At 44.6% G+C, this 22,986-nt stretch overlaps 3 long non-coding RNA genes across 3 annotated transcripts; 1 reads left to right on the top strand and 2 right to left on the bottom strand.

Annotated features, from left to right (window-relative positions):
- Nucleotides 1–4,600: 4,600 nt before the first annotated feature.
- On the top strand, nt 4,601–4,929 carry LOC142886555 (uncharacterized). The gene is made up of 2 exons (XR_012926431.1): nt 4,601–4,698; nt 4,741–4,929. It is a non-coding gene; the product is annotated as an uncharacterized LOC142886555 (long non-coding RNA).
- Nucleotides 4,930–7,772: 2,843 nt separating this feature from the next.
- On the bottom strand, nt 7,773–11,224 carry LOC142887004 (uncharacterized). Its single transcript, XR_012926476.1, has 2 exons — nt 9,637–11,224; nt 7,773–8,313 (listed from the first exon to the last, which is right to left on the bottom strand). It is a non-coding gene; the product is annotated as an uncharacterized LOC142887004 (long non-coding RNA).
- A 554-nt stretch (nt 11,225–11,778) lies between these two features.
- LOC142887005 (uncharacterized) lies at nt 11,779–13,151 on the bottom strand. The gene is made up of 2 exons (XR_012926478.1): nt 12,959–13,151; nt 11,779–12,225 (listed from the first exon to the last, which is right to left on the bottom strand). It is a non-coding gene; the product is annotated as an uncharacterized LOC142887005 (long non-coding RNA).
- Between the last annotated feature and the right edge of the window lie 9,835 nt (nt 13,152–22,986).

Below are 22,986 nucleotides of genomic sequence, written 5' to 3'. Positions count from 1 at the left end.
GCAATACGCTCTCTTGCCACTAGATGTTACCAAATGTAACAAGACTGCCATTCTAGCAGTAGAAATGTCTGGAAATGCGAACAAAAATGAGTATGCGCTGTGTGTGTGTGTGTGTGTGTGTGTGTGTGTGTGTGTGATGAGGATTTCACAGAGCACCTGGTGCAACAGGGTGCAGCAAGGAATTCTTAATCCTGAATTCTAAGAAAACCGTCACAGAGATCAAATATCAGCCGGTTACATATTCGGAACCAAACAACATTAGCATTCAAGCGGATATTTTGTTTCTGGAAAACAACCAATCCCAAATAATTGGCTCTCCATCGCAACGTTTGCAGATACGTGTCAGGTTTGTGGCTCTTGCTGCATGTGAGGCCAAGCAGGGCCCTGAAATTAACAACTGGCTGCGGTAACCTGAAGAGTCCAGTGAGACCAGGCACACACACACACACACACACACACACACACACACACACACACACACACCGAGCTGCAAGTCCTACCTTTAAAATAAACATAACAATGCCATGAGGTGGTGGTATAGTACATAAATAACACATTAACATATGCATCAGCGAGTTAGCCGGTGGTCTTCGGAGATAAATGTGAGTTTCTCAGAGCTTTATCACCCGCTCATTATGCATGCAGCCAAGCCTCCAGGCGGGTAATTAATCATCCAGATGGACACTCAATGCCAGCAGCAGACGCATTCATCAGACCGCTCCTGCAAAACCCACCAGTGGGTCAAAGGGCCCACCAGGTGTCACTGTAAGCTTATTCCTGCGCGCGCCTTTTGCCTTTCTGCACTCAGTAACTAGAAACCGCCTTAGATTATCGCCTCATTTAAGTGAGAAAAAAAAAAAAAAAAAATGTTGCCACACTTCACCGTTACAATCTAAAAACAAAAAAACTAAATAAAACAAAGGAGGGTGGTGGGAGGTTAATCACATGTCACTTTTCCCTACAAACATCTGAAGGACTCATTTCTACCGATTTTAGAATTGATTATTTCCACCCATGACTGCAGCGGAGCATTCTTGTAGGATTTTTCATCCAAAAAGATCATTGATGTCCGGAAAACAGAACATTTAGCCTTCTGTTTATAGTTTGCAAATGAAATAATCCACCTTTAGCTTCCACCTAAAAGTCATGATTTGTTGGACCTTCCACATGTTTGGAAGGGGGCTGTGCTGACACCCATTTATGTTGGAAAACACTGTTAATATGTCAATATGGAACCTTTAACCTTTAGAAGTTTTCTAGAGCTTAAATGGCGTAAAAGCCAAAGCATTTCTGTCCTGAAAACATGACATTATTTATTTAGTGTGCACACAAGCATGGGTACACATTCAGTGTGTACATGTGTGTGTACACATTCAGTGTACCCACACTGTTGAGGCCCGAGGCACTCTTTTGTTTTGCCAGAAAATGAACGATCAACGCTAAATTAACCCTGCCTGGCAAGAGGTGACACATGCACTATTGTAATCCAGAGGGCATCACGCTTCCAGGAAGGTCTGGGCAGGGTAGGACCTGGCACTGCTTCCTGCTATTCTCTAGACGCCCCGTGTCCTGTGACGGCTGAACTTTACGCAAAACGCTTCTTATCCTTTCGTGGCGTTTCTTCTTGCAAATACAGTCCAACTTCCTGAAATGGCCACGTGGAAGCAGATGCCTCAGAATTAAATTCAAATTTGTTGTTTCTGTTTTACACTTTGCCCCGTCTTACTTTTTTTGTTTGTTTGTTTGTTTTAACGTTTGCACCCAATGACCCAGCGTACTTTTTTTTTTTTTTAAATAATTATTTTCCTGTTTTTCTGGGCAGCTACAGTCAAATCTGTCACATCAGACAACAACCTATTGTCTCCAGCATGATAAATCTGTCTCTGTTCACTTTAGCAGAGCACAAGAGGGGGAGGAAAAATGTCGTGGGCAGCTTTCATGTGGATGCTGATGGCGTCTGCTGTAGGAGGAAAAATTCTTCTGTTTACTGTTTGAATTGTCTTTTCAACCCCGTACTCAATGGTTTTCATGCGGAAGGCAGCCCACGTGACCGCCTCCTTTATTGTGCGCTTTGACTTTTGCGTGGCTCTGAACAACATTTCCAGAGGCTAATATTAAGACCAAAACAATCATGTGGCAATTCCAAGGAAGGAGCCGGTTTTCTACTTTAAGCGGCCGACATCTGTTGAGCGCCGCCTCCTGATCAGCTCGGCTCAACTGGTGTGTGTGTGTGTGTGTGTGTGTGTGTGTGTGTGTGTGTGTGTGCGTGCGTGCGTGCGTGCTCATTCCTGCAGATTCGTGTGCTACCAAAACAACTCAACCAACTGGCTGCACTCTGCACTCCCACCCACCGCGATCCCAACTCTCAACTTAAAGTCTGTGCTGACCTTCGGGCAACACGGTAAAAAATAAATGAATAAAGTCAAGTCGGCGGCGGAGGAGCCGACCCCTCCTGACCTCCACATATAAGCTCCTCTCTGCCACGGCGGTCCTGCAGGGAAAACAGTAGGAGTTTGGTTCGGGGGGGGGGGGGGAGGGGGTTGGATGAGGATCAGGTTTAATTCAAAACTCAAACGCTGCAGCCAGGTGTTAAAGTAATAAAAGTTGAGATTTTTTTTTTTTTCCCCGCTCATCCATCCAAACTTTCCCGTTTTTCTCCTTTCCCAGCTCCTCCAGGGCAAGTCTTACCCAAAGCTGCGTGTGCGGTTGTGTAGTTTTAATACTGCCTGACACCGAAATGGCGATGACCGCTGGATCCAAGCCCAAACAGAGAGAACAGAGGGAGAGAATCCCGGTCTGCTTTGAAAGTCTTTGAGCCCGAGGCTCGCTCGTACAAGGCGGCCTCGAGCTACTCGCACCCGACACGTGCACACTCTCGCCGTTACCGCTGCCGCGTTAATCGTCAAAGAGTTAATGGTAAGCCACAGGAGGGTTTGGTTGAAAGTCCACCCTGGCATGATGATTCAGTCATAACGTCGTAGTGTCACTTTGAAAGAGGAAACACCTTAATGACTGTAAACTACGTCAGGTGAGTCATGCAAATTCCATCACGCCATGTGATAACAGTTCACGCTATCGGTCTCTCCTTGGCATGAAAGACAAGTTTTTTTTTTTCCTGAGTACTGCAAACCGTAAAAGTTCACAGTTAAGTAAGTGAGTTGCTCCTCTATCTACAGTAAAGAAAAATGTAAGTGGACTTCAATTATTTAAATCAACAGCAAACCTCGAGTGCAGGAGAAAGTGGGGATGGAAAATGAATGAATGAATTGATTATTCAAATTATGGAATGTTTTAAAAGCATGAAGATAAACCAAAAGCACTCCTCATTTATGATCTTTTGATGCTTATGCTGCACCAGCGGGCTCAAATCCAATTAAAAAAAAAAAAAAAAAAAAAAAACAACAACATGCAAAGGGCAAATCTTGATCTTTTTTCCTCAACTACAGTCCGGACCACAACGGTGTGACTTGAGGGCACAATGTTTGAGCTGAGCGCTTAAAGTGGAAAATGTCAGAACGTTGCTCGTCAATTTCATAACCGCGCCGCCTCAAGCCACTCGTCTGCCTGTCGTCAATCACTCAGGTGAGTACACACTCAGGGAATCCCACTGGGCAACCGCCGCCGTCTGTGTCTGCTGTCTGCTGTCTGGAAGGGAATTTGCATAACTTCTGAGGGAGGAGGGGAAACCTGCACGGTTCATACTAACAAGCGGCTTTGACTGCTGACCCAAGCAAAATAGAAAACAGATGCAAGCGATCGTGAATTTGAACGCAAGAGTGGGGGAAAGTGCACAAGGGCGACCCTCATGTCCTCCGAATCCATCTTGCAAAGCTCCATCCTGATGTGTTTTGATACTATAGCGCATCTGCAGTAGCCGGCGGTGACGGCAGAGCGGACAAGACATTTTTTCTAAATGTCGAACTGTCAAACTGACAGAGCGAGGTCCTGTGACGTCAAAGGCCGCGGGCCTCATTCCTTGCGAAGAGAACGGCTCAAGCGGGGGGGGGGGGGGAGTTTAAAAAAAAACACTGCGTAAACATGAAAGAGAGAGCTCGAATGAGTGTGTGCGAGACTGCGAGGTTGATTAAAAATGGAAGTGTTTCTCCTCAGCGTCATCCGATCTACTCGGCCAGCCGTCTGCACGCACACCGCGGCATTACCTCAGACCGGAGGAGCTTGGGTTTCTCATAAACCGGCCCATTCATCGTGCATCAGCAGCAGCAGCTCGATAGCCGCCGCTGCTGCTGATGCACTGCACGAAGGGAATCTTCAGACGAGTGAACTGGACGGGGGCCTTTAATCCCTTCAAGCAGCTGTGCGTGACTTTCAACATTGTCGTATATATGAGCTCAAGCTGGTACATGAGGCTCAAGTAAAAAAAAAAAAAAAAAACACATTGTAGGGGAGGAAATATCTAGCACATATAATAATATCTCCCTAACACGTATTACGTCGTACCGGTATTTAAGATGAGGATTTCAAAGTAAAGTATATCAAAGTTAATTCAATCTGACTCCATTTAAAAAGTAACTTTACTTTTATACATTGATTAAACAAAAGACTTGACTAATAATTAAGAATATAGACATCTGACTCTAATCTCCAGTTCAGGGATGGCTTATATAAATTAACAAAACTATTCAGTTTGTTCATTAAACATGGAAGAATAGCCTGATGTCTGGGTTGGAGTATTCAGAGGTTATTGAACATGATACCCAATCTTATCTGACCAACTCAGAGGTTAAGGGTTTGAATAATGTCCAGTGAAACTTACCATATAACTAAGGTCATTGGGATTCTGATTAATCCCTATCTTAGTTCAGTGATGGCAGATATAGACAAAGCATTCAGTGACCTTCTTAACATAGAAGAACAGCCCAGACATCTAGGTTGAGATGTTCAGAGGTTTATATCTTCCAACTCAATAGTTAGAAAAACATGACACTCAATCTTTTCTATTCAACTCAGAGGTAAAGAGTTCAAGCATTACTCAGATAAATTTACCATATAACTGGAGACTTAATCGACTTCTAATAATCAGATAATCTTCCCATAAAATAAAAGTCTCAACAAGTTAGCATTGAAAGGAAAATGATAACATACCAATTTATTGTGAGATCCAGGGAGAAAATACAACAAAAAATGCAACAGACCGGTTGTGTAGAGATGGTGGCACGCAGACCAAAAAGGGGGAACAGGAGCAGCCAAAAAAAGACCCCTCCAGATTCTTGTCCCTTCCCTTAAATATCCTCCCAGAACAGAGATACTGCTAAAATGCATATTTAAAAGATTCAGATTCTTCACCACATTGCCTATTGAGCGTATGGTGGTGGAATTTGGAAAAACCTGTTCTGGGTGAATAAGTGGGAAAGTGACAAAGAACCCGATACAACCAATACATTCATTGTTGGTATACATTAAAACAGTGGACAACAATTCTGAATAATTGATATCTGTCATTTCTCTAGACATGAACCATCTATGTAAATCTAGAGTGTCGATCAAATCGCTTAGGGCGTGTCTAGGAGTTTTTTGTAGGCGAAGATCTAGAATCTCCTGTCTAGCTGTTGTGAATAAATCTCGTGCATATGTTTTGCATGCAATATCATGTTCGATAATGCGAGTCTGGTTGAAGAGTAAATGACTAACAGTTAAAAGGGCTCGCGCCTCTGATTTGACTGCTTTGATGATGTTTTCATTACTATTGATGAGGTGTTGAAAACCAGTGGCTACTTGATTTGCTATCCATGATGAGTATAGTGTTTGGTCAGTTATCCTGAAAGAATTGGAAATGGAGTTGGCTGAACCGAAGAATCCAGTAACACCAGCAAGTAAATCTCGTTTAACTCTACTAGATGGAATTTGGATGGCAAGTCTACTTTTGTAATCAGAGACTAGATCATCGATGCGCGATTGTAACCATGTAAAGGTCTCATCTTTGTCGCCACAGTGAGTTAAATATGCAGATAAAACATTTGTGATGTTATAACTAACATGTGTCATTACTAAGTTGACATCATGCAATAATGTCTTATTAATGTTTCCTTTAATAATGCCGCCTGGAGGTGCTGGATATGTTTTAGGACAGTGCGTGGGTTTGCGATACCCACAAGTGGTCAGATTAAAACATCTCTCTTCATTCCAGGTGCAATTGAGCGCGCTAGTGTACGCACTCAACTCTGTTTGACACAGGCCAACGCAATATGTACCCTCCCTCCGGGATGTCCATACAAATGATTTTGGTTCGGGTTGGTCTTCTGTGGAGGAAGTTAGGTTAAATAGTAAATCTGTATATACTATGTGTGTGAGATTATGTGGGGCTGTGTGTGTGCATCTATATGCGTTTGGTTCTAGATCCTTCGTGTCATAACACTTTTTAGGGTCTAGTCCATGGTTTGACTGTTGATAAATCACTTGAGTGTGGTGTGTTTCTGAGTTGATACCACGTTGTGAGGTTGCGGAAAATTGATGGGGAAATTGTATAAGTTGTTATATTGAGTGTAGGGAGATGGGTGGATCCCTCTCTACAGCAAATTTTGCTGTTACAATTTTGTTCCGGTGCTAATCCGGGGGACCATGTAACTAGCTGTTTCAAAGGAAGTGTGATGTGAGATTTGTATGGCCCCTTTGAATATTTCCATACCCATCTCCCACAGTTGAAACTATGAGCAAGGAGGACTCGTTGACCCAGCTGGATGCAGGTGGTTCTGGAGACTTTTCTGGTGTCTGGAGTCCATGGAATGGCAAGGGAAGACCTGGGTAAACAGAACAGAAGTAAACAGACAGTTATTTATCAGGTGGACCTTTAAACAATTTGCATTGGGTCATGTGATACCATCTCAGTTTTGCTCTCATGGTGACAGCCACACAGCTGTTACATATGGCTTTTACCTCGTATGGTCCATGCCATCGAGGTGTGAACGCACTTTGTTTCACAAAGACACGTATCATTACCATGTCACCTTCTGTGAATCTGTTTTCAGCAGTCGGGTTGAACCGGGCATCATTGTTTAAATCCGATTGTTGTTGCTTTAATGTGGCCTGTGCATATAATACTTTAAGGCGCTCTTGTAGTTGCAATAGCACAGTTTGTTGTTTTGCCACGGTAAGAGGGCCCAGGTCTTCTGGTGAGATTTCTGGATCAATGGGGAGCTTCATAACTCTTCCTGTCATGAGCTCGTGTGGGCTGATACCTGTGGCTTTTGATGGAGTTGCTCGCAAAACAGTCAAAACTGTGGGCAAAGCGTCAGTCCACTGGTTCTCGTGTTGGGCAATATGTTTTGCAATGTGCTCTTTAATTGTACGATTCGCTCGTTCAACCATTCCAGAACTCTGTGGTCTGTAGGGAATGTGGAATCTCTGTTTGATGTTTAACATGTTGAACATATCTTTCATCACCTGACCTGTGAAATGGCTGCCTTGGTCAGACTCAATTTGAAGAGGTGTTCCGAACAGAGGGATAATTTGGTTCGCTAAAACCCGTGCCACTGTTCTTGCGCAGTTGTTGCGAGTCGGGATGACATCAACCCATTTGGAGAATTTGTCAATTACAACAAGGCAATAGCGGTACCCCCCTTTGGCACTGGGAAGTGGACCAATGAAATCCATCTGTAATGCTTCCCAGGGGCCTTTGGGTGCATCTGGCCTGCACAGTTTAGTGCGGCCAGGTTTCCCTTGGTTGTGGGCAGCACACACAAGGCAAGAGGCACACCAGCTGTCAACATCTTCCGCCATTGCTGGCCACCAGAATTGTTTTTTAATCAATTGTAGTGTTTTGTCCGCAGAAACATGTCCATATTCGTGATATAATTTTATCACAGGTTTTTGTAAGGACGCAGGAACAACATATTTATTTTCTCTGAGAATGATGCCATCTTTGATTTCGATTAGCTTATCTTGTGTTAATTGTGGGTTGAGCTGTTCATCAGTGACCCACAAATCTTTTTGGTATTGTTTTATGTCAATCGGTGTAGTCTGGATGGTGCTTATAGCAGGTGTATCTGACATTTTCAGTGTCAACTCTGTACCATGTACTGCTGCCTGTTTGGCTAGCTGATCAACAATGTTGTTGTTTTGTTCATGTACGTCCGGGTTTCGATGAATATGTGCTCGGACCTTGATCACAGACATGGGGTTTTGGCGTGCTTGAATCTCTTGCCAGATTGATGTAATTGTAGAGAAGTGTTTGACTGGTGTTCCTGCCGAGGTTAGAAATTTGCGTAATTGCCATTGAGCCATGTAATCATGCACTGTGCCAAAAACATATCGTGAGTCTGTGAAAACACATAGTGGTTCAGGGTGTTCTTTGATCGCCTGTGACAAAGCAGTGAGCTCTGCTTCCTGTGCTGACATGGTCGGTGGCAATTTGAATAATAGTTTTTGGCCTGTATTAACATTTGGATACTCTGGAGCCCAGAGCGCACAACCAGTGTGATACTTACCATCATCCCAGTAACGAGAGCCATCAACGTAAACTCGGGTTTGACCTGGGAGTTCGATATCTAAAACGGGGCTTATTGTCTCTGGTTTTGGTTCGCAAATGTGTGGGAGTCCTTCTATGTCTCCAATCAGGTGTGGCAGGATCCTGTCATTGACTATTGTGATGTCACGTGCCTGAATGTCTGTCAGCCATCTCGCAAGCCTTTGAGCTGATACGCCTTTGATGGCTCCTTGTAACAGCATTCGGATTGGGGTGTGCATCGTGTGCACCACAACAGGTTGAAAACCGACAATTGGCTCCGTCGTAGTGAGCATCCAATGAACTGCCAAAACTTGTTGTGTACATTTGTCAAAACCAGTTTCAACCGCCGATTTTTTGCGACTGTAGTAAGCGATTGGTCTTAACTTTCCCCCATGGTCTTGTGCTAAAACGCCACTGAGTGTTTTGTCGTTTGTGTCGACCTGGATGTGGAAGGTTTTCAATGGATTAGGGAGACCCAATGCTGGTGCGGCGCAGAGACGGTCCTTAAGTTCTGTGAATGCTCTTTCATGCTCGTCAGCCCAGTCAAGTATATCAGAAGGTCTCGACTTGCCTTTTATGAGAGCATACAGTGATGCTACAGTACCAGCAAAGTCTGGGATGAATTCACGGAGGTAATTAGCAGTTCCCAGTACCTTTTGAAGCGCATTCAGCGTGTGAGGTCGTGGCAGCTCTGCAATGCATTTGCGTCTGTCCTCTGTTAGAGATCTGCGGTTTTGGGACAGAGTGTAGCCGAGATATTGCACTTCTTTTTGTGCAATTTGGGCCTTCTCCTTGTTGAGTTTGAAACCAGCAGACTTTAACGTCTGTATGACACTGTCCACAAGGTTCAAATGTTCATGCAATGAATCATTTGTTGTAATCAGAATGTCGTCCACGTAGCTAACAACTTGACCTGTGTTTGCATATGGACTCAGAATGTCTGCTACAGCTTTGTGAAATGCACCTGGACTGATATGAAGGCCCTGTGGCATTCGTTGCCAGGTGTACTGAGTTTCATTGAGAGTGAAAGCAAGTTTCCACTGGTCTTTGGGATTAACCTTAATAGACCAGAAACCATTTTTTATGTCAAGGACGGAGAACAAAGCTGTATTTTCAGGCAATTTCGTTAATATTGTTGCTGGGTTGGCTACAATAGGCGTCGCTTTTGGCAGAACTTGGTTTAAGCGTTGATAGTCAATGCACAACCTCCATTTCCCGGATACCTTCGGCACTGGTAAACATGGAGAGTTGGCAGCTGAGCTACATTGTCTGACTATCCCTCTAGCTTCAAGTTCTTTAACAATTTCAACAACAGCAGTCTCTGCTTCTGGTTTGATTTTGTATTGTTTTTGTGGTGGAGGTGGATTTCCTTCAACACTTATCTCAAAATCAATAAGGCCACAATCATGTTCATGATTGGCCCACGCGTCACTGTGTTTTATCATTAATTGTTGTACTGGGTCGGTGTTGGTGATGGACATAATGCTCGCACAGTTTCTGACTGATTTATTTTTGGCTGTTTTGTCTGTAAGAATCTCAATTTGTTTTTCTAAACAGTGAATAATAAAGCCATGCTTTTCCATTATGTCCATGCCCAAAACCGTACCCTCGCTGTTTCCTGGTAAATACCAAAGCGGCTCTGTTAGCACTGCTGCGCCTAAATCAATCCGGACTGGTTTTGTTAGAGTTGCTGTCATTATTGTGTCACCTATTCCTTTGATTTGAATGGTTTCACTTGTTAAAGGTAGTGGAATATCTGTGCAGGAGCAAGCAGCACCGGTGTCAATTAATATATCTACTAATCGGCCTCCAAGATTAGATTTTACTTTTACACGGTTGCCGCTGGAAACAATGCTCCCAATGGAGGCCACGCATCCCTATTGTTGTTCGTTGATTTGTTCTGGAGTAGCTAGAATAGTGGTGTGAGGATTGCGCGTCTCTGTGTTTCTGTTGTAGGAGGTGTTAAAATGGTTTCGCGGATATTTATTGGTTGATTTGTTAAATCTAAATCGCGACTGTGGGGCACCATGCAGCTTGAAACACCGTTCTCTTTTATGGCCAGGTCGATGACAATAGTCGCAAATGACGACATTATTGTCCCCCTCAGCCACCCACTGTGTTGCAGCTATGGGGCGTGGCTTTAGAGCTTTTGATCTCTGCTCTATCTTTGTGGCCCATTCAACAAGTGCATTAAACGTGTTGTGGGGTGGGTCCCCACCCAGAGCCAACGCATTCTGGACAAGTGGTCCAGCATTACTGCGTAGCATTTGCATAATGATTTCGTGGTTGCGGTTGCAATCCTCTACCCCACTGTACTCTTTGAAAACTAACCACATGCGCTCCGCAAATGTTTCGAACGTCTCCTTGTTTGATTGTTTAATATCAAGAATTCTGTGCCATTCAGCCTGTGGCGGTCCTCTCATCTGAAGCAAAACTTCTTTTATTCTATTATAAATGTCGTCGTTAGTTTCGCCGGATCGTCTTTCAAGGATCGTTCCAGTTCTCAATTCTTCAGGAATTTTAGAGTGTAACTCTTCTGGAACCGTTAGCAAAACTATCTGCCACACATCGCGGGGCTCTAGACTGTAAACTAATGCTTGGAGCATTAGTTTGTCCCAGTAACTCTGGAACGGGCCGCGGCGAGGCATGATGCCGATAACTTCGCGATGCTTTGAAGTTTCTTCGCACGACAACGCTCTGGTAATGGTGGTTACACCATTGTTTGCATCTGTAACTGTTTTGATCACAGAAACATTTACGGATTTTCTCGGAATTGTGTTTGTTTGGAGACGAGTTTTCATTCTGTTTTGATTGCCTTGCTTCGAGTGAGAGGTGTACTGGCTGAGGGACGGATAGAGCGTGTTTTCTGCTGTTGCGAGAACTGCGGAGGTTGTAGGAATTTCATTATCAATGTCGACCTGAGTTACAGGGCACCCGGAGATGAGGGTAATATCCTCATCTTCACTGTTGTCTTGATCAAAATTGTCTACAGTTTTTGATCTAATAACAGCCTTTTTTATAGCCGCAACTGGAAAACCGGCATCGTCACAGTAGTCTTCCAGCTGAGAAGTGTAGCATTTATCTAGTTTTAGCTTTTGTTTTAGCAGTTTAATGTCCGCCTCCATTATTTTACTTTGTCGTGCCCAGGTTATTTTTTCAAAATGAAATGCGTCGATTTGTGCACGTAGATGTTTCATTTCTTCGGAGCGTAATGCTTCTAAATCTCGGGTGCTCTCTAAAGTGCGGCGCCCTTCTATTAAGGTTTTTGAGTCGTTGCGCCGGAGTAAATAAACAATTGCGATGGGGAAGTCGTGGAATTTGCTTTTAGATTTTAATGCGACTCCCTTTGTGGAATACCAGTGAAGAATTTCACTGTTATCCCATTTTAAATCTACGCCGAGATCGCGCAAACGGACTAACGTTTCGTATAAGCGTGAACCAGCCATGTCCATGATTTGCTCATCCATGTCTACACTCGAACATCCCTGTCCTAGTGAATTGTGAGATGAAACTTTGCCCCCCATCGGATTTCTACGATCTCCGATCTAAACAATGGATATGTCGATCCGTTCTATTTTATGTGTCTATATGTGATGTGCGTTCAAACTTTCTCTCAATCCTTATTGCTGTCGTAAATTTGTACTTACCACAGAAGCTGCAGGTAGACACACAGGGATTCAAACCTCATTTCTTATACGTGCCGGAACTGACTTCTCTCGCCTTCCTGCTTAATGCGATCGCGAGATCACGTCGGGGTCACCAAACTGTAGGGGAGGAAATATCTAGACACAAATAGTAATATCTCCCCAATACGTATTCCGTCGTTCCGGTGTCAAGGTGAGGATTTCAAAGTAAAATACATAATAATTAATTTAATCTGACTCCATTTGATAATAATAACTTTACTTTTATACATTGATTGAGAGAAAGACTTGATTAACAATTAAGAATATAGACTCAATAATAATAAACTTCTCGTGATCTGACATTCGTCTTCAGTTCAGGGATGGCTTCTATAAATTAACAAAACTATTCAGTTTGATCATTAAACATGGAAGAATAGCCTGATGTCTGGGTTGGAGTATTCAGAGGTTATTGAACATGATACCCAATCTTATCTGACCAACTCAGAGGTTAAGGGTTTGAATAATGTCCAGTGAAACTTACCATATAACTAAGGTCTTTGGGATTCTGATTAATCCCTATCTTAGTTCAGTGATGGCAGATATAGACAAAGCATTCAGTGACCTTCTTAACATAGAAGAACAGCCCAGACATCTAGGTTGAGATGTTCAGAGGTTTATATCTTCCAACTCAATAGTTAGAAAAACATGACACTCAATCTTTTCTATTCAACTCAGAGGTAAAGAGTACAAGCATTACTCAAATTAATTTACCATATAACTGAAGACTAAATCAATATCTGATGTCAGATTGCTCTCCACATAGAAACAAAAGTCTCAACAAGTTAATATTGAAGGGGAATGGATAACATACCAGTTTATTGCGATGTCCAGAGTAAAAATACAGCAAAAATGTAACAGACCGGTTGTGTAAAAATGATGGTAGAAAAAATCAAGAAGTCAAAGAAAAAGAAGAAGAAGAGAGAGAGAGAGAGTGAAAAAGAGAGAGAGAGAGAGAGTGGGTCCCAGAAAAGGAGAGAGAAGAAAGAAGCCCTTCAGATTCTTGTTCCTTCCCTTAAATATCCTCCCAGAACAGAGATGCTGCTAAAATGCATATTTAAAAGATTCAAATCAGATCAACTCTTCCTACTCGGGAACCTTTTGGTCATCAGGGGTAATTTTCCACAGCAACAATAGATCACCAAGACCTTCATACCTCTCGCACTGACACTCACAACATTTCAAAGGAAAGTTCTAAACAAAAGGCAGAGACAGTCCCTGAATGCAAATCCAACAAACACAAGGAGATACCTTTTGGCCCTCGGGGGTTCCTTTCCCGCGACATGTAAATCATGTAAGTTAATTACAATAGGTGAGATTGATACAGTTGTAACCCCTGTCTTTGAAGAACTTCCATTGTTAGAGAAAACACTTCAGGATGTGGATTTGACTGTCTTACAACATGCAAACAAACAACATGAGACGCGCCTGGTGTTGCCAACTTTCATTCAGAAAAATAAAGGAGGGCTCACGCGGTGCTCGGGGCCGTGGCCATCCCAGGCCAGTGACTCGCCAGTAGTGGTAGAGCATCATCAACTTAAAATAGGGTTTCAGAAAAGTATATGGTTCACAAAGCTGTATTTGATTTGTTACCAATAGACATTAGAAATGATCTTTAAACTGTATTGAGATCTTTTAATTGAACACGCACCATTTCACCGTCTTTGGGACAATTCTGTATTTCAAGGGACGGTTGGCAACTCTAGACGCGCTCCACGTGAATGCTAACATTAGCTGAAATTATGTCCAATCTGAAGATTGGCCCTTTTTTTTTCCGGAGCTGCAACAATGCCGTACCAATGGGAGGAGTCAGGCCTCCGTTTTCACGGTTATTATAACCGGCATGGTTATTGCTGACATTGACATGCACAGCTCACATGCACATGCTCGCAGCGTTACGTATTTCAGCGATGACTCAGCACTTTTTCTCGCTCTTGCGATTGGTGTCCATTTTGCTACGCACTAATTAAATGGCTTTAAGCATCTCCAAACAAAAAAAATAGGCTTAGCATCAAATGGTGAAAAAACTGACAAGAGAGGCCATCAGTGCAAAACTTCCACTTCAGCTCAACAGACATGTGACTGTTTTGTTGTTGTTGTTGTTGTTTTTCTGCAGAGACACATGTGCCTGATTCCATCTCGTTATTTCTCGCTCGGGTTAACCAAGGGCCTCCTGCTGGCCTCCCTACCGATCGGTGCTGGTCGGACCGTCCAGCAGGGGATCTATTTGCAGAGTGAATGTGAGCGGCCAGGGTGCCGTGTCACCTGGTTGCCATGGCAGCAGCCTGGTCAGCTCTATTCCTGTAAAGAGAGGGATAACAGATCCATTTCCTGCAGTGCAAATAGCCCCGCAGGGTTGAGCTGAGAAGAATAATCACGCTCTTTTCACTCGCTTGTGTTCAGACAGTTTTTCTTCTTTGGCGGTTTTATCTCCCTGCCTGACTTTTTTTTTTCATTTCTCTTCTTCTGTGTTCATTTCACTGAGCTCAGCTCTGCTCTGACAGGTGGCTAAACACATCACAGTTGTGTGTGTGTGTGTGTGTGTGTGTATGTGTGTAGTTTGCATTCTCTCCCTATGCCTGTGAGAAAGAATAAATATGTGTTTGTTGCCTCAGGTCTTGACAAAGGAAAATCACACTTGACTCTCCCAAAGGTCCCATATTATGCAAAATTCAATTTGCTAATGTTGTGTAACAGTGATCTATGTGTCGCCTTAATCTCCCCCTGGATAAAGAAAAGTCAACCATCTTTTTCTTTTTTTTCAGCTCTTGAGTTCTCGGAAATCCTCCTGCTGTGATGTCACACGGAGACCCAAGTGATTGACAACCCCTCCACCCGGGTGGTCACTTCAGACCTCCTTGCCACCACCCTGTATCTTTTGTCCACTTACAATCATGTGGCAGTCCGCGAAAGCGTCACATTTAGCAGAAGGCTGTAACTGAGTATTTTTTACAGGGAGACTGCGAACAGAGGGTTAAATATGCAGTTCTTCTGAGATAAGTACAACGGTATTTTTAATGACGACTCAGGCCCAGGTTCTCAGCGCATGAAAGAAGGATCTATAAATAGACACAGCACGCTGGCTTGATCGTTAAAATGAATTATAAACGACGCCTTCAAGCAAGGTTACATAATGGACACGTCTCTTCTGAAGAACTGCACAAAGGACGTGTTTATCAAGCGACTGCACTCTGTTTTGTTTTTACTCCAACTTGCACTCAACAATGTTCGCTGGAGCCTAATAAAGAATGTGACACCATCCCAACAAACCATGGCTCTCTCATTACCAGAGAAAACTTCACTGCACTTCCAGAGAACACATGCACTGGAACCTGGACAACACCCCATGCACAGAAGTGCAACCTTCCTATGAACTGAGGCTGTGTTATTGTTATCTGTGTTTTTTGTTGATTCATCCGTCATCCACCTTTGTCATCACACAACAATAAAAGATCAACAAACAAGGTGCTGTCAAAAGTTTTAGTGGCCAGTTAGCAGCGCACCACACCCTCCGCTGCAGACCGCTCTGCCGGGACAAAGGACTTATCTGCCCAAACAAACTGTCTAGTCCCTTGCCGGATGGATCAATAAATCATGGCCATGCCAGCCTTTGACTTGCCCTCTGGTGTATCTTAGCAGGCTGGGACAAAATGAGACGCCAGATAATACATTTAAGTCCAAACCTCTCAAACGTAGAAAGCGATAGGCTCTGAAAACAAGTTGCGACCTGCTCGGCTCGGGTCTGTTTTGGCAATAACAAAAAAAAGGAGGAGCTTGACGATTACTAAACCCAATGCAGGAGAGAAATGTGCAAAGTTCAATCACTGTTGTCACGTGTGCACTCCTTCCGACTCGAATGCCATCGTCCAGTAGCTCGTAGCGTTGTTCTATGCTGTCTTCCATCGTAAAACAGGTGGTAAATAAATCAATGTATAAATCAATTCCAAACATGAAAATATGAAAAACTTAGAAAGAGAGTCTAAAGCAAAAATGCTAACTGGTTGTTTACCAGGTAGCGCCCAACGCCCTCACAAAGTAAGGGTGATGTGGTCATATGTCAGTGGAAACACTTATTTACTGTAGTTGTTATGAGGCAACTACATGGTGTTTTGTGTGCATTTACACAGAAAACTCATTCTTACTCATGTTGGGGTTTTTTTTTTTACAGCTTCAACAACTAAAAGAAAGAAAAAAAAACCAAGGCAGAACCCAGCCTGGGTGTGTGTATATCATAGAACAAAGAAATATGGGCTGCTAGAGTGTGAATTTGTTTAAAAAGCTAACAGGAAATAGTGATTACAGGAGGTCACACTGACGTGCCGTGGAGTCAAACGAGGCATTTCCTTATTTCAACACGAATTACTGGAATCAGTGATCATTTGAATGGGGCCCTGCGTTGTTTGGTTTCCAAATAAGGTAGACTATTTGACTATCAACAGAGCCAGATTAGTGACAGCAAGGCATTAAAGTCATTTCTAAGCCCTTCGCAGCTGAGAAGGCGAACCGGACCAGTGAGAACCTGCCTGTTGTCGCCTCGCGAGGGGCCGCTAAGTGCTTCTGTGATGTTGCAAGGCTGTCGTTGATGGGAAGCAAAAGGTTTCCTGGTTACCTAGCATGTCACCTAGAAGAGAAGTTCAGTTTGGTTTAGCAAGAGACCTTTTTCTCTCTCTTTTTCCAGGAAGCAGCTCGAGAGCTGCAGTGACACGGCTCACCTGGCTTAGATTAGAATGAGAGATACGCTTGTGAAATATTTGTGCTCAACGTGCACACACGCACACAGATGTGGTGTAATGTAGACCTATGACACTGAAAACACACTTTGATTATCTGTCTTCTACTGCTCGGGGTTTTTGTCGAGCACCTGTGCTCCACAACTATCTTGTGGTTTACATCAAACAGGAAATGTTCTGCAGTCGCAGTCTCTGCATTCCAAAAACAATTCTAATTATTATACAATAATTCTACTAGCGGTGACAAAAGCGAGAAACACAGAAGAACCACAGAAGAAAAAGAGGAGGAAGAAGAAGATAAAGAAGAAAGGCAGGAAGCTACTCCTAGCCTAGCCACGGCTAAAGAGACTAGCGCAGGTGCTTCAGCAGCTGCACTTTTATCAAAAGCAAACAACTTTCTGATGTTTTTCCTGGGAAGAGCTAAGAGCAGCAGACAAGAAAAAAGAAGCTTTGGCTTTCGCTGGCTTCAGCTGCAATAATTACTCCTAGTTTTCCACATTTTTTTTTTTTCACTTTTCTTTAGCAAAACAGGTTTTGGAAATCAACCCAGCACTGACCGGCGTTCTTTCTACTGAACACAGCTCCTTGACTGCAACGCGCAGATACCGTGGTGTGATAATAAGTGAGTGGGCGCGTGGTGCATTAGCGAGCAACGCCATGACAACGGTGTGAATCTGTGAGACCGAGAGGGTCGTCTCCAACGTCACGACCCGAGAGCACTGCGCTGACGAAACCTCTTACAGGAACTGTTTGTACCCCCCTCGCCCCCACCCCCTCCTCCCATCTCCCCTCCCCCATGTCAGCCACGACACACTGACTGAGCACGTCCTTGACCAGCTATCCGACTGACTACACACCCACACACGTTACAAATGTGCGGTGAAGACAGTTTGGTGGTGAGCCGCCTCGTCGTTCAGTGTTACTTTCTATCTGTCCGTCACTCCGAGAAGCCAGAGGGATATTTTAATAGAAATCACTTTATCTATTAACTTATTTTCCAAGGTTGTAAAATTCCAAAACCAATCGACGGAGGCCTGGCCGGGGTTTGTCCTCACCGATTCCACACAGGGTGACTCAGAAACTTGGCGGCAGTCTTCGATTCTTCATTCATTTGTTCTTTCCCAAGTAGCCTGTTGAGAAATCCGACTCCGCTGTTTTCATGAGCTCTCCCCGCTCGGATTTTTGGCTGTAAGCAAGGGGCAGCCAGTAATCGAGGGCCCGAGCGGGCCGCCTCTGTTCTGGGAATTGGAGTGGTGGTGTACGTGGTGGTGGGAGTGTAGGGGGTGTGATGAGGTTCTGGTGCTGAAATGTAACTCAAGAGCAGGTTTTTGCTGCCAAGTCGTGCTTCTAGGCCCAAAAAAAGCTGCGTCTCAATCTGACTGTGGTGACACGGAGTGGAATGAGTGGGTGGGAGGCGCGAGGAGGACCCACCTACGCGGGTGCCGTTAAGTTTAGAAATTGTGCATGACTTTTCTTTTTGCCTCTTCTTTAAGGGAGAGAAAGAGAGAGAGGGAGTGAGAGAGAGAGGGAGTGAGAGAGCGAGAAAGCGAGAGAGAGAGAGAGAGAGAGAGAGAAAGCGAGAGAGAGGGAGTGAGAGAGAGAGAGAGAAAGCGAGAGAGAGAGAGAGAGAGAGAGAGGGAGTGAGAGAGAGAGAAAGCGAGAGAGAAAGCGAGAGAGAGGGAGTGAGAGAGAGAGAGAGAGAGAGAGAAAGCGAGAGAGAGGGAGTGAGAGAGAGAGAGAGAGAGAGAGAGAGAGAGAGAGAGAGAGAGAGAGCAAAAACAAACAAAAAAACCGATGTGGTTATTACTCAAGGCAGTGACATCTGAAGGGTTTCCTGAGGTGCCACAGCGTGAGTCACACTTCTCAGAGGCCACAATCAATTCCTTGAATTATTGCTGAGAGCAGCTCCCCGCCTCTGGCCCACCCCCGACCTCCCTCACTCCCCCTTCTTCCCTCTACTATTGACGTTCGTCATTTGGTGCTCAGTGTGTCAGGCTGCCCTGCCACACAGATCGAGAAAAAGGCTCGGCACTTTCGTCAACCCAGTCATCCAGCTGCAGGCTCCTCTATTCAAAATCTCTCCTAAACTGTCAGGCGGTTTGCGATGTGTTTTTTTTTTTTTTTCTTTTTCTTTTTCTTCACTCCAGACTTGCGATAAGCAATGAGGTCGGAGCGTGGGCATGCATTTGCTGCTGCAGTAAATATTTCAAACGCGAGTTTTCTGACTGAAATGGTGCCAAACAGGTTAATTTCGCTTTTCGAACATTCAATTGTTTCCAATTTTTTGAGAAAAGGTTGTATTTATTATTTTATTTTATTTTTATGTTTTGTTTTTGTGATGATGAAGAGCGCTGAAAGTTTAGCAATGAAATGTTAAAAAACAATAAGGAAAAAAGTGTTAACGCGAGGGGGCAGCATGATGAGGGTTTATGGGCGGAGCACCGAGGCCGACTTCAATAAGGTGAGTTCAGAGTAGCAGAGGGTTGATCCCCGTAGATGGTGAGGTCAGCGCACACAAACAATCTTATCAGTGTGGCTCTGCGTTCTGAGGAAGCAACATGATTGCATCTCCTCAAATTTCTCCAGAACGCGCGGAGTCTGGTGATTCACGGCCAAATGAATGCTTGTTTCACAACCATCTGTCGCCACGGCACCACTGACTACGCACCGTGTTGTGACATTGTCGGGTTTTGCTTTTGTGACAATGTCACAAACAAGGAAAGGAACATTACATTTCCTCTCTGTCCTTTTAACAGGAAAATAAAAACAATGCAAGCAGACACCGGGAGGAGACACACCTGTGCAGTCAGTCACGCTATGCGGAAAACAAATGAAAGTTGTGCAAGGTGGTTTCTAGTCATCGGAGGTGTTTTGCAAAAGCGAACTGAACGTTATGGCGACTTTTGAGACGGGATGTAATGCAAATACCCCGCATGTAGCAACGCTTCCCCTTTTCCTCTTTTGCATTTCCTTGCTCTCGGTTCCAGTCTCAGCGTAGTTGCACTTCCCGCTTGGATCATTTCTTTCACTCCGGCAACTGCGTGCCTGTGTGTCTCTGCGCGTGTGTGTGTGTGTGTGAGCGCGTGCGTGCGAGAGAGAGAGAGCGGCAGGGATGATGGGAACGGATCCATCCTTGTTTACAGTCGCGCCGTCCTCTTTGTGACTCAACCTGCAGGATTTGCGTCAGAAGTTGGTTTTTTTAATTCATTTATTCATCCTTATGTGACGCCGCAGTTCACAAATGACACGGCCAAGCGCGTCGCACAAGATGGTTTCAGGGCTGAATAGAAGTGGCCAGGCCGCCTGAGGACCAGTCGAGTGCGTCAAAACTGCCCAGATGTCTGATGATCTTGATGGCGGGCGATGAATTCAGAACATTTCTGCTGGAAGATTGTGTGGAATGAAGGCCGGTCAGAGGGTTGAATCAGTGTTTCCAGCTCCTTCAAAATGACCTTCTGGTCTATTAAGCATGAGTCAGCCCTGCCTGCGTGTATCCTGTCCTCCTCTGACCCCAAGACTGAGCATTCCCTCTTTGTTTGGCTCTTTTTTTTTTTTCTTTCACCACAACACTCCTCCACTCTCTTCGCCTTCCTGCTTTACGAGAGCGCACGCACGTGCACACACGCGCACCCGGAGCTCCGCGCTCAACAACTCCCTCCCATGTTTGCTTTTGCGCGAGGCCCCTTTCTTTTTTTTCTTCTTTTTTTTCACTCCCCCCCCGTTCAGATTCTTGGAAGCGTCCACAAGAGTTCCAGAGAAATTCTCCCTCTGGCAGCTCATGCAAATGTTCCTGTGGTGAAGCCACGCGGCAATTATCTCATTCCCGCGGCGGCCGTAGCGGTGCAGCCAGCGCCCCGTGCAGCATGCGCAGGTTTGCAGGCTGTGCTGCAGGGAACATTAAAGAATGACGGATTAGTCAGGCGTTTACTATGACTTCGTACTATGAATCCCGAGTCGCAGTTGTAATCGATGCTATTTTTTACGCTGTGCTTCAAAGGACGGCTGCCTTGGAATTGTGACGAGGGAAAGGTGCTAAATTTGACCAAAACTTGCGCAGTGCGCCCAGGGAAACTGAACCGTGAACAAGGCACACGGGCACGTTGACTCACAAATGGGCATGAGATGGTGTTGTAAGGTTTTTCTTTGGAAGAAATGATATTTGAAAATTGCTTTTAAAACAAGCCCTGGCAACATTCACACAAAATAAGAATCAAAATGAAGGGGATCAAATAAAGGTGCTGGAGTCAAGTGAATAGACGACGACTGGTGCAGGAGGAGATCCACCAAAATGAAATGAAATAAATAGATACAAAAATCACCATACATACGTGCCAAACACACACTTTGGTGAATTCAAAAACCCGCTCCCAGCACACTGCAGACATGACAGTAAGAGACAGTCCTGACAAAGCAGCAGTGACTCTGGCAGATTATGGTCAGATCTGCACGGTGAAAAAAGAGGAAACGGGTCGAATCTTCCTTCAGTTTTCATGGTCGGGGGGGTAGCTGAGCGGCGGAAGGATGAGAGAATCATCATCAGCCGTCCACCAGCCTCGACTCTAGCGTTGAGAATGGGATTCGGGAATGTTGTGTCAACAGAGGGAGCAGCTCGCTATAGAGAATTGGCTGGCGGAGGATTGGCTGGCGGAGGATTGGCTGGCAGGGGATTGGCTGGCAGGGGATTGGCTGGCAGGGGATTGGCTGGCAGGGGATTGGCTGGCAGGGGATTGGCTTTGTCCTCATCTCGTCTTGTCTTCTATCACGACAGCAGGTTCTCGTTGTGTACGGTTTCGCAACCCAGGTTTTTTTCTTTCCCCCTTTTTTCCTCCTTGCCGTCGAAAAGACACAAACTGATGTCACTTTCTGCAGAAATGTGGAAATGTGGAAATGACTATTTAGTTATAAGGCGGGGCATTAAAACATCGCACAATCACGACTGTTGCCTCACACTTCCAGTGAAGTTCGACGTTGCAGCAGAATTTCAAACCTCAGATTAAAACTGAAGGGGATGTTAAAAACTTGATAGGGGTGAACCGGGGGCGGGGGGTGCAAGCGGTTGCCAGAGGAGATGGCCGGGGAAGGCGCTTGGATCTCTTACACCACACTCACACACACAATGAAAAACAGAACACACATCAGAGACAGATTTTGTCACTTCCATTCCAGAGTGTCCCAGCTGCGGCGCGCGCACACACACACACACACACACACACACACACACACACACACACAGTAGTTTGTTGAACCCTCCCTGCCTGGATTTACTGTGCATCAAACAACAGGGACGGTTGTGAAGCAGCTGCAGCACACTGACCGTCGTGTCAGCAGCTTCAGGTTTGTTCTTTAAAAAGAGGACAGTGATGTGATATTATCGTGGCGCCTCATTTTTATCTACATGCCGTCTGTGTGTAATCCATCCAACCATCTTCTACCGCTTTATCCGGAGTCGGGTCGAGGCAGCAACAGTCTCAGCAGAGACGTCCAGACGTCCCTGGCCCCAGTCACCTCCTCCAAGCCTCCTTCCAAGGTGTTCTCAGGCCAACCAAAAAGGGACATACAGGTACTACCCAGAAAATTAGAATATCCTGAAAAGGTTGCTGTATTTCTGCAATTCAACTTAAAAGGTGAATTTGACATATTATATAAACGAATAATATGCAAATCAATACATTTCAAGCTTTTATTTCTTTGGATTTTGCTGATCAGGTCTTGCAGCTTAAAAAAACCCTCAAATTTTATAATCATTTTCTGAGTTTGTGGGTTTGTGGTTTTAATAAGCTGAAAATCTTAATAAGCAAAGTTACAACAAGGAACTGCTTGAGATATGTCAATTTGCGTGCAATGGCTCAATAAAATTTGTTGGTTTCATCTTTTATGTTAAACTGCCAAAATTAAACAACTTTTACTTGATATTAAAATTTTTCGGGTAGTACCTGTAGTCCCTCCAGCGCGTCCTGGGTCTTCCTCTGGGCCTCCTCCAGGTGGGACATGCCCGGAACACCTCTCCAGAGGCGTCCAGGAGGCCTCCCAAGCAGATGCCCGAGCCACAAAGTGAGAACATCCAGTTCAGGGGTCAGAGGTCGGAATGGACAGACTGGTTGGAAACCACTGA

Source organism: Nelusetta ayraudi, unplaced genomic scaffold, assembly GCF_046127955.1.
Source record: "Nelusetta ayraudi isolate G7.1 ecotype Tasmania unplaced genomic scaffold, CSIRO-AGI_Nayr_v1 ptg000016l, whole genome shotgun sequence".
Taxonomy (NCBI): domain Eukaryota; kingdom Metazoa; phylum Chordata; class Actinopteri; order Tetraodontiformes; family Monacanthidae; genus Nelusetta; species Nelusetta ayraudi.
This window is presented reverse-complemented; position numbering and strand designations above follow the sequence as displayed.